Source organism: Paralichthys olivaceus, chromosome 20, assembly GCF_024713975.1.
Source record: "Paralichthys olivaceus isolate ysfri-2021 chromosome 20, ASM2471397v2, whole genome shotgun sequence".
Taxonomy (NCBI): Eukaryota; Metazoa; Chordata; class Actinopteri; order Pleuronectiformes; family Paralichthyidae; genus Paralichthys; species Paralichthys olivaceus.
In genome coordinates this window covers 16460076-16472822 of record NC_091112.1, presented here as the reverse complement: position 1 = coordinate 16472822, position 12747 = coordinate 16460076, and the positions used below count along the sequence as shown (strand labels likewise).

General features: G+C 39.7%; 1 long non-coding RNA gene across 1 annotated transcript in view; it reads left to right on the top strand.

Annotated features, from left to right (window-relative positions):
- The window catches only part of LOC138405941 (uncharacterized), a 132619-nt gene that overhangs the window by 73568 nt on the left and 46304 nt on the right, over positions 1–12747 (top strand). The gene's annotated exons all lie outside the window — the stretch shown is intronic.

Sequence of the window (12747 nt, the reverse complement as noted above, 5' to 3'; positions counted from 1 at the left end):
GACTATTGGACAATTCTATACCTCCGATTTATGACCAAAGTCAACGTTCAGTATAAATGCCTGGTTAAATTCAATAATTGTTTTAATAATTATCTATTAAACAAATTTACTGTAACAAGAAAACATTTTAGTTAATCACCCAAGTTGTGACATAATTTCCAAATGAAAAAAAAAAAATTGTGGCTTAGGTTACTAGAATGATTTGAATATAATGCCACACATTTTATTGCCCAGTAAAGAGGCATTAAGTAGTGCAGCTATTTAACAGTCTCGAGAGACATTTCCCGTCCATATGCGTCTCAGAAGTGTGTGTGGCTCAAAGAAATATCCTATGTTTTATGTAAAAAGATCCAGTAACTGAGTCCTAAATTGTGCATCACATTTCTTTTGTTCCATTTCTTATCTAATGACCTCTCCAAGTTACTTTGTGACCCTTTAGAGTGGCCTGATACCAAGGTTGGGAACAACTAGGTAAAAATTGCCTCACCTTGACCTGGGACACAGCAACGTGTATGTATGTTCTACAGAAGAAGTGTCACATAAAGGAGATTATATAGTATTATCAATAATAATAAGTCATTTTATTTTACTCGATAAGGAACAGATTTCTATAGATTTGCAAGAGTTTTTTAGTACTTTACTATGTAAAAGTAAAACATCTAAATATATTTCCTCCTCTGCTCAAAACACATTTTGTCATTTTGATATCAAAACGTAATCGTATCTTAAATTAAGTGTATACGTGTATCTGATGTAACCTCTTTCCCACTTTACACATAACCAAGTTATGTTTCAGAATTGTCCAATCTAGAATTGTTCGGTTTTTACAAAAAAAAGTGTCTGGACATAATGTTAATCCACAATCCAGAATTCATTAAATACAATGTTTCCTTTTAAAACCCAATAGTTAGCTTTTCTTATCATCTAAGAACTCTTTCATCAGAGGAAATACTAAGGTTCAAAAATATGAATAAAATGTCTATATATAACATAACTCTGTTGGCTTGATCACATCCCACGGCAAAATTATTTACTCCTGCCTCTGAGTTTAATCCTTGATTCATCCTGGCCAAGTGGTAATTTACCAAAAGAAAAAAAAAAGTGAAGATTAAAGGAGCCAGTGAGATATTTTCCCAAAGTTTTAAAGACTTTGCCCACAGGTCAGGAGAAGTGTAACCTATAATTGGCAAATAAATGGGAAATATGTAAATCACAGAGGATTCAGAGCAGAGGGGGATATCTTTTGGGGGCACAGTTTATTTTCTTTTTATAGGATATTGGTACACCAGGGCTAATAGAAATGTCATATTGAGATATTTTTTATAGACATACTGTGCGAGAATATTGCATACAGTTGGTGTACTTACAGTGCGTGAATATAGACCATTTGCTTGATAATGACAGCGTTTAAACTGACATATTCTCTGCACATGAAAAGAATGGATTGAGGAAGCAGCTGTTGGTGGGGTGATGCTGAGTTCATTCATACCTTTGCAATGGAAATGAAGTCACTGCAACACTTGATATTTGTTTTGCCAGCCTCGCTTGAAAAAAAAAAAAAAAGGAGGGTCTGAGCAGTAACGTGTTTATCACAATAGCAATTCAATTGAGTGTTTGTCATAGCCGGCTGCACTGACACTGTTTATTAGAATAAATAAAAATAAATCATCCTCCCTCTCTCCTCATGAAGCGAATGCAATAATCATTCGCTGTAAGTGAAAGGCTTTAGCTCAGTCCGTGAGAAAGCGCCCGGCGTTGAGCGTGACAGTAAATTCATTTTAGCCGGGCCCGAACGTCTTTCTCCGTTTTATAGTTGTATTGATTGTTGGTTTTGGTGGATCCATGTTATTTACAAGGACAAATGTTGCGCAGCACCTGTCTGATTGTCCCGGACAACAGCAGATTTTTCTTCTTGAAAGCTGAGCAGGATTATGATGTATGTGATCACTGAGCTGCATTGATCCAACTCAGGCATTATCTGTAAACCCAATAATCAATATTGTACGAACCATGAGATGACACTATGACCCAATGATGTTGGTATGTTGAATAAATTACTGTCAGGGCTTAGAGGTTATTTTTTTATTATCCTATAACACCCCTAACAACCAGTGTACTTATAAGAAGATGTAAGGACTTGAAGCCTCCTATAAGCAGAATCCACAGGATGACATGCCTGCAATTTATAATATATACAGATATGTTATTACACACATCAGTACTATGTATAATACAGCATTTACCAGCTGTCTATACATGAGCACATTCATTTAATATATAATTACTCAGCATATACTTACTAAATATGAGAGCATTTTTTTTTTGCAGTCCTTCAAAGTCAAAGTCAGGGGCTTTCACTTACAGCTGTCAATCAGTGCGTGAACGTGCCTCTCGTCAATGGCTCTTCTCGCACAGAGAGAGGTCATAGCTCTAGATTCCTGCATTAGCTGAGACAGCGAACACAACGTGATGGAGAGGATGGTTCTGAAGTTACTTCTTGTGACTTCAGAACCACCAGTGTGCGAACATGGTGGTGTCAGTAGCATATTGTTGTGGCTCTAATCAGAAAATAGAATTGGAGGATCAGGCTCATTTTTAAAAAGGTTTGTGCATCGGTATCCCACAGTTACTTTTACTGTTCAGTGAGGAGGAAACAGAGTGACATATAGGTGTGTATATGTCAAAACTTTCTTTACTTTACAGTCTGACTCAAAAATCCATGATTTTCATTTAGTTTTTTCATAACCTGTTTGATTTTCAAATGACGTGTCAAGGGTTAATAATGTCTCCTCAGTAACCTTATCCAGACTGAGGGTGGCAACGAGGGCTGAAAGTGAGAGCCACTCTATTACTTACATTATATCATATATGCATCCAATCCCACTTACTCTGAAGAGCAAATAATATCATATATTGTGAACTGATTCTTTCAGTTCAAGAAATTCAGGAATTGAATGTGAGTACACTTGCAAAACTGTCAAGTCAAGATGAAAAAATGTTTGAAATTCAAAACGCCACATCCTGTGTGCAGTGTGCAGCTACTTCCGAATTATTCCTTGTCATTGGTGAGACTGCTTACTCTAAACATGTTGACAATACGCCTGCCGCTTTTTTGTTGTTTGTGCTGGACGTTGTGTGCAGAGCTTTTTAAAACAGTCTATGGTGCAGAGTGAAGTTACACAACTTTGTATTCCTCCTATCTGGTTTATCTGCAGTGAAGATTTTAGACATAATGAATTCAATGAATTACATTTAGTAAACGTGTGTTGATCATATATAAGTTTGAAAGAATGACTGAACTGCTGTTACATGTCAGCTATTTCAGAGGTCTGTTAAACAATCCACACAATCTTCAGATCAGATCTTCAGTGACAGACATAGTTTGCATATTTAAGTGAGGGACTCAGCTCCATCTATGAGACAGAGTCAAAATGAGCAGCTGAGGGCTTCAAGTCAGGGTTCATGCAGACTGCAGGACAGCACTGCCTGATCCGCCAGGCCGTCACAGTGGAGTCCTCCTCTGGCCGTGCATGCTAAGCAGCCACTAGGCGACCCCCGACCTCTGGCTAGTCACAGGGTTTTGATCCTACCGCCAGCCAGCGGCAGCACAGCTGTAGCCGTAGAGGGAGGCATCCTAAGGCCCCAATTAGGCTCCTGAGTCCCAGCCGGCCCGCCGTGGCAACCCTCCTCCAGGGAGCCAGAGCCTGACACTGATGCGGCTGTACAGCAGCTGAAGGGGAGGGCAGCAGGAGGTGCAACCTTTGAGGCAATGCCAATAAGTGGTTTAAAAATGTATGGAACCCTTGTCAAACTTTCTTCATTTCACGGTGCCATATATAGCAACCACATTGGACTTGTGGCGTGGCTGGAGGTTAGAAAAAGAGGGTCACATTTGTTCTCCCTGTGTTGCTCTTCTTGCACACATGCACACACAATTCATATTTCAGTGGCTCAATTGGCACACTTGGTACAGGTCTCAGTAGGGACAGCTGTGTAAAGACAACATTTGTATTTCTTGCCATTTATTTTGAAGAAGAATTTGGTCATTAATGCTGACAGAAAAAGTGAAGGCACTCAAATATGGGAAAAAAAAACACGTCAATTTGTCAGTGAAGTCCTGTCATTGTTAAAAAGACAAACTGAGTATTTGCACTGATGAAATTAATGCAAGCAGTAATTGTAGAAAATGTAAATTGACCTTTCAAGCTAGCAGTTTTTCCCATTTAATGGTTTCTGTTCATACTTAGTCACTCTACTATTTTAAGTAGAGAGCAACTGCCGGGCAGTGGATAATTCCGGGGTGACTACAGCTTGCACATGTTTATGGAGGGCAAGCACAATGGTCTGTTATGACTTTTAGGATTCGTGGATCCAAAATGCAAACACTCGACAAAGGTGCAATGAAGATAATGTAATGAAAATAAACAAGGCTGCAGATTCTCCGGTAGGCCCACAGGCAAAAATAAATTCCCAAAACATTCAGAGAACACAAAAGGACCTAAGCTGAAGCACAAGGTGATGACAGGCAGCTGAACAGAAACACAAGATAAGACTGTGGAGACAAACAAAGAGACACAAAAGGTTAAAAGCTCCAAAGTAAAACAGGAAATAACAGACAGAGTCCAAACTAACAGTCTGCAAGTTCTGAAAGTCACTTTAGTCCCACGATGGAGCAGATAATAATAGTAATATTAATAATAATAATAATAATAAAGGAAGTAGTGCTAAAGTGGTGTCGCAGGTGACAGTTGCCATTGTTTGAGAGACACTCAACTTTGACTCAGTTTCATCTGTGTTTGCATTGACTGTAAATAAAGAAGGACCACGATTCTCCTCTTCCTCTCACTGTGCAACGATGAAGTCAAAATATCCCGGATGTAGGTGTCACCATTTTGCATTTTTGAAGTAATTTTGAGCTAAACCTGCACAGTAGTGAATGTGGCATGGAGCCGGGAATGTGAGATCCCATCAGTACACGTTTGACCAATCACACGTTAGCCTCAGCTGTTCATGATGTTTTGCCGTGTTTCTATAACAACAAATCAACCAATTAAAACTAAACTTACATCGGTGTGATAAGGGCTATTTAAAATGACACAAACTGCTACTTAAAATGTTGCACCTTTTAAATCAATTTCTTTTATATCAATACTAGTTTGAACATTCAGATAATACACATAAAAACAACATACACTACAATATGAGCCTTAAAAGTGGGATGTATTGGTACAGAAAGTCCAGTTATCACATTTCTACTGCCTATCCATTCTGTATATTTGAAACGCACATCAATATATTCACATTATGTAATGTAGAAATGTTCACAGCAGAGCACTTCTCTAACAGCACCTTCCCAACTTATGTTAATGAGCATCTCCTCATGTTGAATTGTGGCCAGCAGGCTGGCAGTGCGAGGGAGTGAGAATCTGTGCTGTCAGTTATCCAATGTGAAAGTAGCTGGTAGGGACAGCTTGTAGCCTCACTGCTCACCCACCAAATATAGTCGGTTTAATGCGCCGCCTCTCCATCAGCCCTCTTAAACTGCTTGTTTAATGCACATCAAATCCTTTACATGAAGTCTGAGCTGGGCATCACGAGAGAGAGGAAAATTCAGTTTGATTATAAAAGGCAAAGGGGTTTCCTGCCCCGCAGCACAAAAGTGATCATAATGTGTCCACAAGAGGTTTTTGATCAATACAAAATGACTCATTAATTGTTTGGCACGGAGCTGAGGTTTCTGGCTGCCTTCCTAACCCAAAACCCACCCCCCACCCACTGCTCACACACACACCTCACCCCCTCCCAACGGGTGCTCTCAACCATTCTGCGAGGCAGGGCAGCGCTAAGAGCAGCCAAATGGCATCACAACACATTTCAGCTCTGAAGGTTAAAAAGTGAAGCTGACACACTGACAAAGCTGCATTGTTATAGCAGCATTTATCATGGCAACATGTTTCCTCTCCAGCAGACGTTTCTGTTGGATCCCTGCTCTAATTAACCAGCATGCTGCTCTACATTGTGAAAATGGGGCCTGTAAAGGGGTGGGCAGGTCTGGGCCAAACACCCAGTGATGTTGTTGGAATGCTTCCTGCTGACAAAACCTCAAAATAGAAGAATTAATGACCCTTTAATGTGTGTTTTGTGTCTTGGTTCACTTTCTGGGTTTGACAGAAGGGGGGATTACATGTGATCTACTCTAAAGCCCCTTTTTTCCATACATTATGTGCATGTAACGAAGACAAAGCCTTCATCAAGGCTTGAGTGTATGGTCATGGTATAGTGCTATCAAATTCCACCAGACCAGCTGAAGCTATTCAGCCTGGATGCAAACCTCTCTGGAAGGGCTCTCTGCGGGCTCAACCCTTGCCAATCATCCCGGCGCTTTGTTCATCTGCAATTTTGCCCTTTTTGTCATTTTTAATTACATTTGAAAGAACTAGATTGTTTTTTCAGGCATTAAAATAATTGCATTTTCAGAATGTCTGAGGTATTTCTTTTTGTTGCGAGCAAGCTGTAGACTTCCTGCTCACACAGGATCTTAGTTTTAGTAGTTAAGGTCATGTTTTAGGTATTATAGTAGCCTTCCCATTTTACACATCACATGTCGCAGAAGGACAGCTACAGTTTTACATATCTCTCCACTTTTAAAATATTTCCTCCGTCATTTGGTACACACTTATTAAAAATGCATTTAAATAATTGTAAGTAATTTATAAGTATTTTCAGGGACAAGATTCGGACGCTATAAGACTTTATATTTCAATTTCTACTGTCTGATCTTGTGTGAGCAGGCATGGTTGATAATAGCTGTTGATAATGATTAGCCAAAATACCGTCTGGAACTGCCAAACCTACAAAAACTATGGCTGTTTGAGTTTTGTGTGGAAACGTTTGACTAGTGTGATAAAAGAAACTAGCTAACACATAAGAAATCACTGCATTGATCAAAAAATAGTCACATAATCACCTGCCAAAAAAAGAAATTGTGTAATATGCTAATTACTAAGCTTGCCAATGCTGATCAATTGATTTTATTACTTCCATTCGTTATGCTACGCCCACTGTCTCCTGCTTGTAGCTAACATATAATAGCGGCATTTTAGAGCAGCAACCTTATACTCACAACGTCCCCTTTTTAAATGTGGCCAGACAACAAAAACTCCTTCATCTCAAATGGCCATATTGGTCATCTGTCCCTACCTTCAGTATAACCCAGGGAACCAGCAGAAGACGCGATGGGGCTTTGTTGTCATGGAAACAAGAATAAAACCCATAAGAGCATGCCAGCGGGTTAACTGGACCACCATTGTTTTCTTTACAACAATAAACATGTGGTTAATCTTAGGGAATGGCACTGTTACACGTATTGCCATTACTTACTCAGTAATTTACCGTCTCATTTGCCAAACAAGGAATGTGTTCGGCTCTTATTCATTTATTGACAGCTTGATGATTGACAGGAGGGAACTAAAATAAGCCCACTCGGTGCTGTATGAAAGGGTTATTTTGGCGTAAGTACAGAAATGCGAGAAGCAGGGAGGAAAGTAAGATGACCCCCCTCCCTCATTTCCTGTGGTGTTCCTTAATCACAACAAGAGCTTCTTTGAAAGTGCAAACGTCCTCAGTGCCTCATGCTCGCGTTGTGATGCCAGTTTTCAAAATTTGGTTTCAAGGTTCACAGTGACGGATTACCTTTACTGATTGCATTTGAAGGAACAGAATATGAGTCAATGAGCCATCAGTTGTTTGGCAAATTTAGAGATGGCTTCCTTGCAACGGCAGCTGCAGTGTCCAACAAATGGCCAGGGGAGAGAAATAGGAAAATTGAAATTAGGATAAAGTTGTCCTTTAACAAAGACACTAAAAGCATAGAGGACCCCTGAGCATCGTTTGTGGAAGTCATTTGAAGAAGTCTGGTTTCGTTCCCTGTGAAGAATTGCTTGGATGGATAAGAAAATGCTAATTCCTCCAGCTCTTGTACGAACGTGACCCTGCTGGAACTCCAGGGGAGGTTTTCTTGTCCAAGGTACCCCAGAGATCTGATATTTTTCCCCAGCTGATTTATTAAATGGGGCTGGTGTGGAACAGTGGAGGGCTGTGATTGGGGAGGAGGCCCGCTATCATTTTCCCTCTGGATGTGTGTGCGCACGGTTATGTGACAAATTAACATCAAAATGTGCCTCATGTTTCTGGAGGATGGGTGGGTAAGGGTGGGAGGGGGGTTGACTCCCTTATTTCTGATTTATGTCATCTCACCACTCCTACGGACGACAGCTACCCTGACCATTCCTGCAGCTCGCAGCCACATAAAACGAAGCCGTTTAATTAAATCTAAAACGAAATGACCTCATTGTATTTGCCCTAAATATGACCCACCATAACATGCAATGATCTCTCAGGATGAGCTGCCACACGAGAGTCCTCTGTCTGCAGGGAGTTTATGATTGTGAAGGTAAAGGAAACATAGAGCAGAGTCATCCAAAAGCTCCTCTCTTTTAACCGACAGTCAATGCTTACTGCTTAATTAAAACATGGACTAAATATATGCCATTAAACACATCCCTTCAATGAAGAGTGAGATCTAAATATATTTGTCCCCTGAGTATATGGTGAAAATATCACAGTTTTCAAACCATATTCTTAAAATCGGAGATTTGCAGAAACCTGCAAAATGCATTTTCTGTGTAAGGGAGAGAAAACCATGTCTGCTTTTTATACAAAGACAGAAAAGAAAAGTAAGAAGAAGTTAGTTAACTTTAAATGTAAAAGATGGCACAAGGGCAAGACACTCACCCACCACCACGCAAGCCTTAGTTCAATTTTGTTGTGTAATACAACTAAAAATGTGTATGTGGGAGGGAAACAGTGGGGGATTATGAATTGAATTATATATTATTGGACTATTATTCCTGATGTTTGAATGAAGTGATTCAAAACCTGTAGGTCCTAATATAAATCTGCGTGGTTGCAAGGTGATGAACACATTTGATTAACCATACCTGGTTGTGTGAGCTAACATGCATATTGGGACACACGGTCCTGATGTACAGTGTGTTGCAGTAATTTACAGAAAACTGCAGCAATGTCCCCAAAAAGAAAGTGAAGAAATTGATGTTAAAACCTAAACATCACTGTAGTAGTAGTGGTAGTAGTAGTAGTAGCAGTAGTAGTTAAATCCATCCAACACATTGATATATACAACTAATCAAGACTTTGTCAGAAATCTCAGTATTTTGCCCAAGTAGGTTAAACAAAGGTTTAAGTGCATTTTAGAAGTAGAGTCAGCCGGGCCCAGTAACATGAGGGAGTCTTTAAGGGGCTTAGTCATCTCAATTGTAGTTTTTCCCTCTCAATTTAAGCTTTATGTAGATCAAGAGTAAAAGTGCAATAAGAGCAAGTAGCTGGAAATCCATGTGACTGCTGCTCAGCTCTTGTTTCAGAACAATGAAAAGCGCCACTGTTGTTTCAGCACCATGGACAGCTCTGACTGTGTGTGTGTGTGTGTGTGTGTGTGTGTGTGTGTGTGTGTGTGTGTGTGTGTGTGTGTGTGTGTGTGTGTGTGTGTGTGTGTGTGTGTGCGTGCGTGCGTGCGTGCGTGCGTGCGTGCGTGCGTGCGTGCGTGTGTGTGTTTGCGTGTGTGTGTGTGTGTGTGTGCGCAAATGGAAAAGAAAGACAAACAAAGCCAGGAACATTCAAAGTAGTTGTTCACTCATTCAGCTGATACTTTTAGTGGTTAAGTGTTTACCCATTGTGGAAACTGTTAGGTTTCTCTTTAGTGTAAGGTTGAGACTTTACTATATAAAATACCTTGAAATTGATTAAATAAATATTAACACCATATTGATTAAAAAGTTGTTTGTTTGTTTTTAACACATCACTGCTGATTAGTTTGATTCATTGAGGTATAAAATCATATAATAAACCAAAAATAATTCAGTATATGAATAGTACATCTTATAGTTTCTATCCACACAAGAACTCTCAGATTACTGCTGCAGTAACTGTTAATTTATTTATTTTCTTATGCACATATTATGTTCATATTGATTTTTACTGCAGATCTTATATTCATATTTATTACTTGAGTCATATTTCAAACAATCATCTCTTGTATTTAGCCTTTTCTTCTTTATTCTTTGTGAAATGCCCTTGACCTGCTGCTGTGATACAAAATTTCACAAATTGGGATCAATAAAGAACATCTATCCATCCATTTTCAAGCATTACAACGGTTTAAAAAAAAAAAATAACACCATAAACGTCCTTCAACCAGGTATCCCTCAGTTCAGATGGACACAGTTTAAATGAGTCCCTCTCCCTCTGTTCACAGTCAAAGCTCACACTTCTCAACAACCTCGGCTCCTCGTGTCAAACAATCTGCTGTCGGCCATGATGCGAGCGAGCAAAGCCTCGTATTACATGGCGGCTGATACACACCGTAAAAAAAAAAGTGTTGCTCCCTTTTTCCTCCCCTTTCTCAGTCTCATGTTTTAGTTTTGCTCCACTTCGATTTGTGACTGAATGATAATGTTCTCCTTCTGTTATTCTATTTCTGTTTGAGATTTTTATTCTGACGATGGGAAAGAAAAAAAACACACCCCTCCCTCAATATGGAAATTGTCATTTCTATCTATCTAGTATTTGAAGTTTTACTTAAAAAAATGTGGGAGATTGTAGTTATTGTATTTAGTTACGTGACCCAAAGTAACAAGGAGACAAAAACTGATGGGAGAAATTTATAAGAGTGGAATGAAGAGTTCGGTCTGAAGCTGAGGATGAAAGTGAAATCCTACACACACCTGTCATGAAAAAAAAGGGACACACAGATACAATATCAGAGGTCAGGAGGTCCAGCTCTCCTCTTTCTGAGGGCACAGAGAAAAAAAACAGCGGCAACAGTTTCATCATCTCCACCATTGATGTAACGCTAAAGCTGAGACGTGTTACCCAGGGGATTGCCCCGAAGCCTGAGACGGAATCAGAGGCTGCTGCACTGAACCAGGAGAAATGACCGAGCTCAGACACTGGCATCTGTAAGGACTGATCGTGTCTGGGGTTGTTCGGGTTCAGTTTTCTAATCAGGCAGCCTTTATAATGGGTTTATAAGTTGTAACTAATGATTTTAATAACAGTAATAAATCATTAGACAACTCTTTAAAATGATTTGTAAGACATTAGTTAGTATGAACAACTTTTAATGAAGTAATTAATGAAGGATCTTTTCAATTAAATGAGTCAGAGCTTGTGGGATCTCGTTTTACATTTTCTTTCCCCTGTTAGAAGGGTTTATCTCCACCCTCGTCCAGGGTCAAGAACAGAGCATGTCGCACCAAACTCTTATTTGTTTCATAAGGAACCCCCCCACATTTGGTGTTTTCCTCTGTTGCTGCACTCTATAGCTGTGTGTGTCTGCGTGCATCGCAATTTGCAGTGCTAAGTTTTTACCATCTGCGCAGACAGTCAGATCTCATAGATTCAGCTGCAGCGGTGTGCGTGCCCGCAAGTCTCTTCAGTGCAGTTCTCTCTCTCTCACATGAGAACTTCTCTTTAGTCTCTTTCACTTGGAAGGTGAAACTCTGATAAAAACAACCATAGCTGTCATGTTAAACCAAACCAACATAAAGCAGTAACGTCAGCTTCCTATCACAGATATTCACATTCTGACAAAATGCTACAACAGCCACAGGCAGCCCCCGGTGGGTCTTGTGCCAAAGTCTTCTTCTCATCTAAATTAAGGAGATGTTGTTTGCATGCTGCATAGCTAATTAGCTGCTCAGTAACAATGTGTTTGATATCACATGGGTGCAGTTAGACTTTGGCGACTCTTAAATACTGCTAACAACATGTTATTTACATTCACATGCAACTACGGCACACATTTATTTGATTTTTGTGTCGTCTCCTACAGTGCAAACAAACCAGTGCTCTGTCAGTCTCCCAGCTGCTGTCAATCAAACACAGGCACGGATATGTTGGATCCAACCAGAAGAAACATGTTTTCTTGAGCTTAATGATTTCACAAAAACCGATGACTACAACATGTTTTCATTTTTGTAAAATTTAAGGCTATTGTAATTATTTGCTATTATAGAACATGTGTGTGAAAAGCTTGAATTGGAATTGGGCTCATTTCCCACTTTTGTGTGTTGCGTGGTTTAACGCACTTATCACTTCAGTATGGAAGAAAACAACTTTAAGATACAACTGGTCTTCTTCTAGTCCTGGGAGCAGTTTGATGTGAGGATGGTCTGACCCAAATCACATATACAGTATACTCCTGTAGCCATGTGTGCATTCAGTGTGTGCAACCTGTAGCAGCTTGTGTAGTCGTAGTTGTCGATGGCAGGAGAGTGAACTATAAGGCCTCAGTTGGACTAACAACGAACAGAAATATTCACTAGTGCCGAACACAGGAGCTTCTTCTTGTATTTCCTTTCTTGCTCCTAACCCAGACACATCTGATCAATTAGGAAAATTAACGCAAAGTTTAAAACACATCAACTGGTTGAAATGTAATGATGAAATAGAATTTGAAAAATGCATATGGTTGTCAGAATATCTTGGTAAATTCCCCTTTTGCTTTTACAAGAGTAATATTCCAGGATACTCCAGGACTATGTGTCACAAATTGCTCGGCTTCACAAACTTTCATAGCTCAGTTAAATGTCCAGTGGGGTTCAGAGCAGGTGACTGTGGAGGAAAGTCTATGACACCAGGGACCTCCAGGTGTTCTTTGTTCTTCAATAG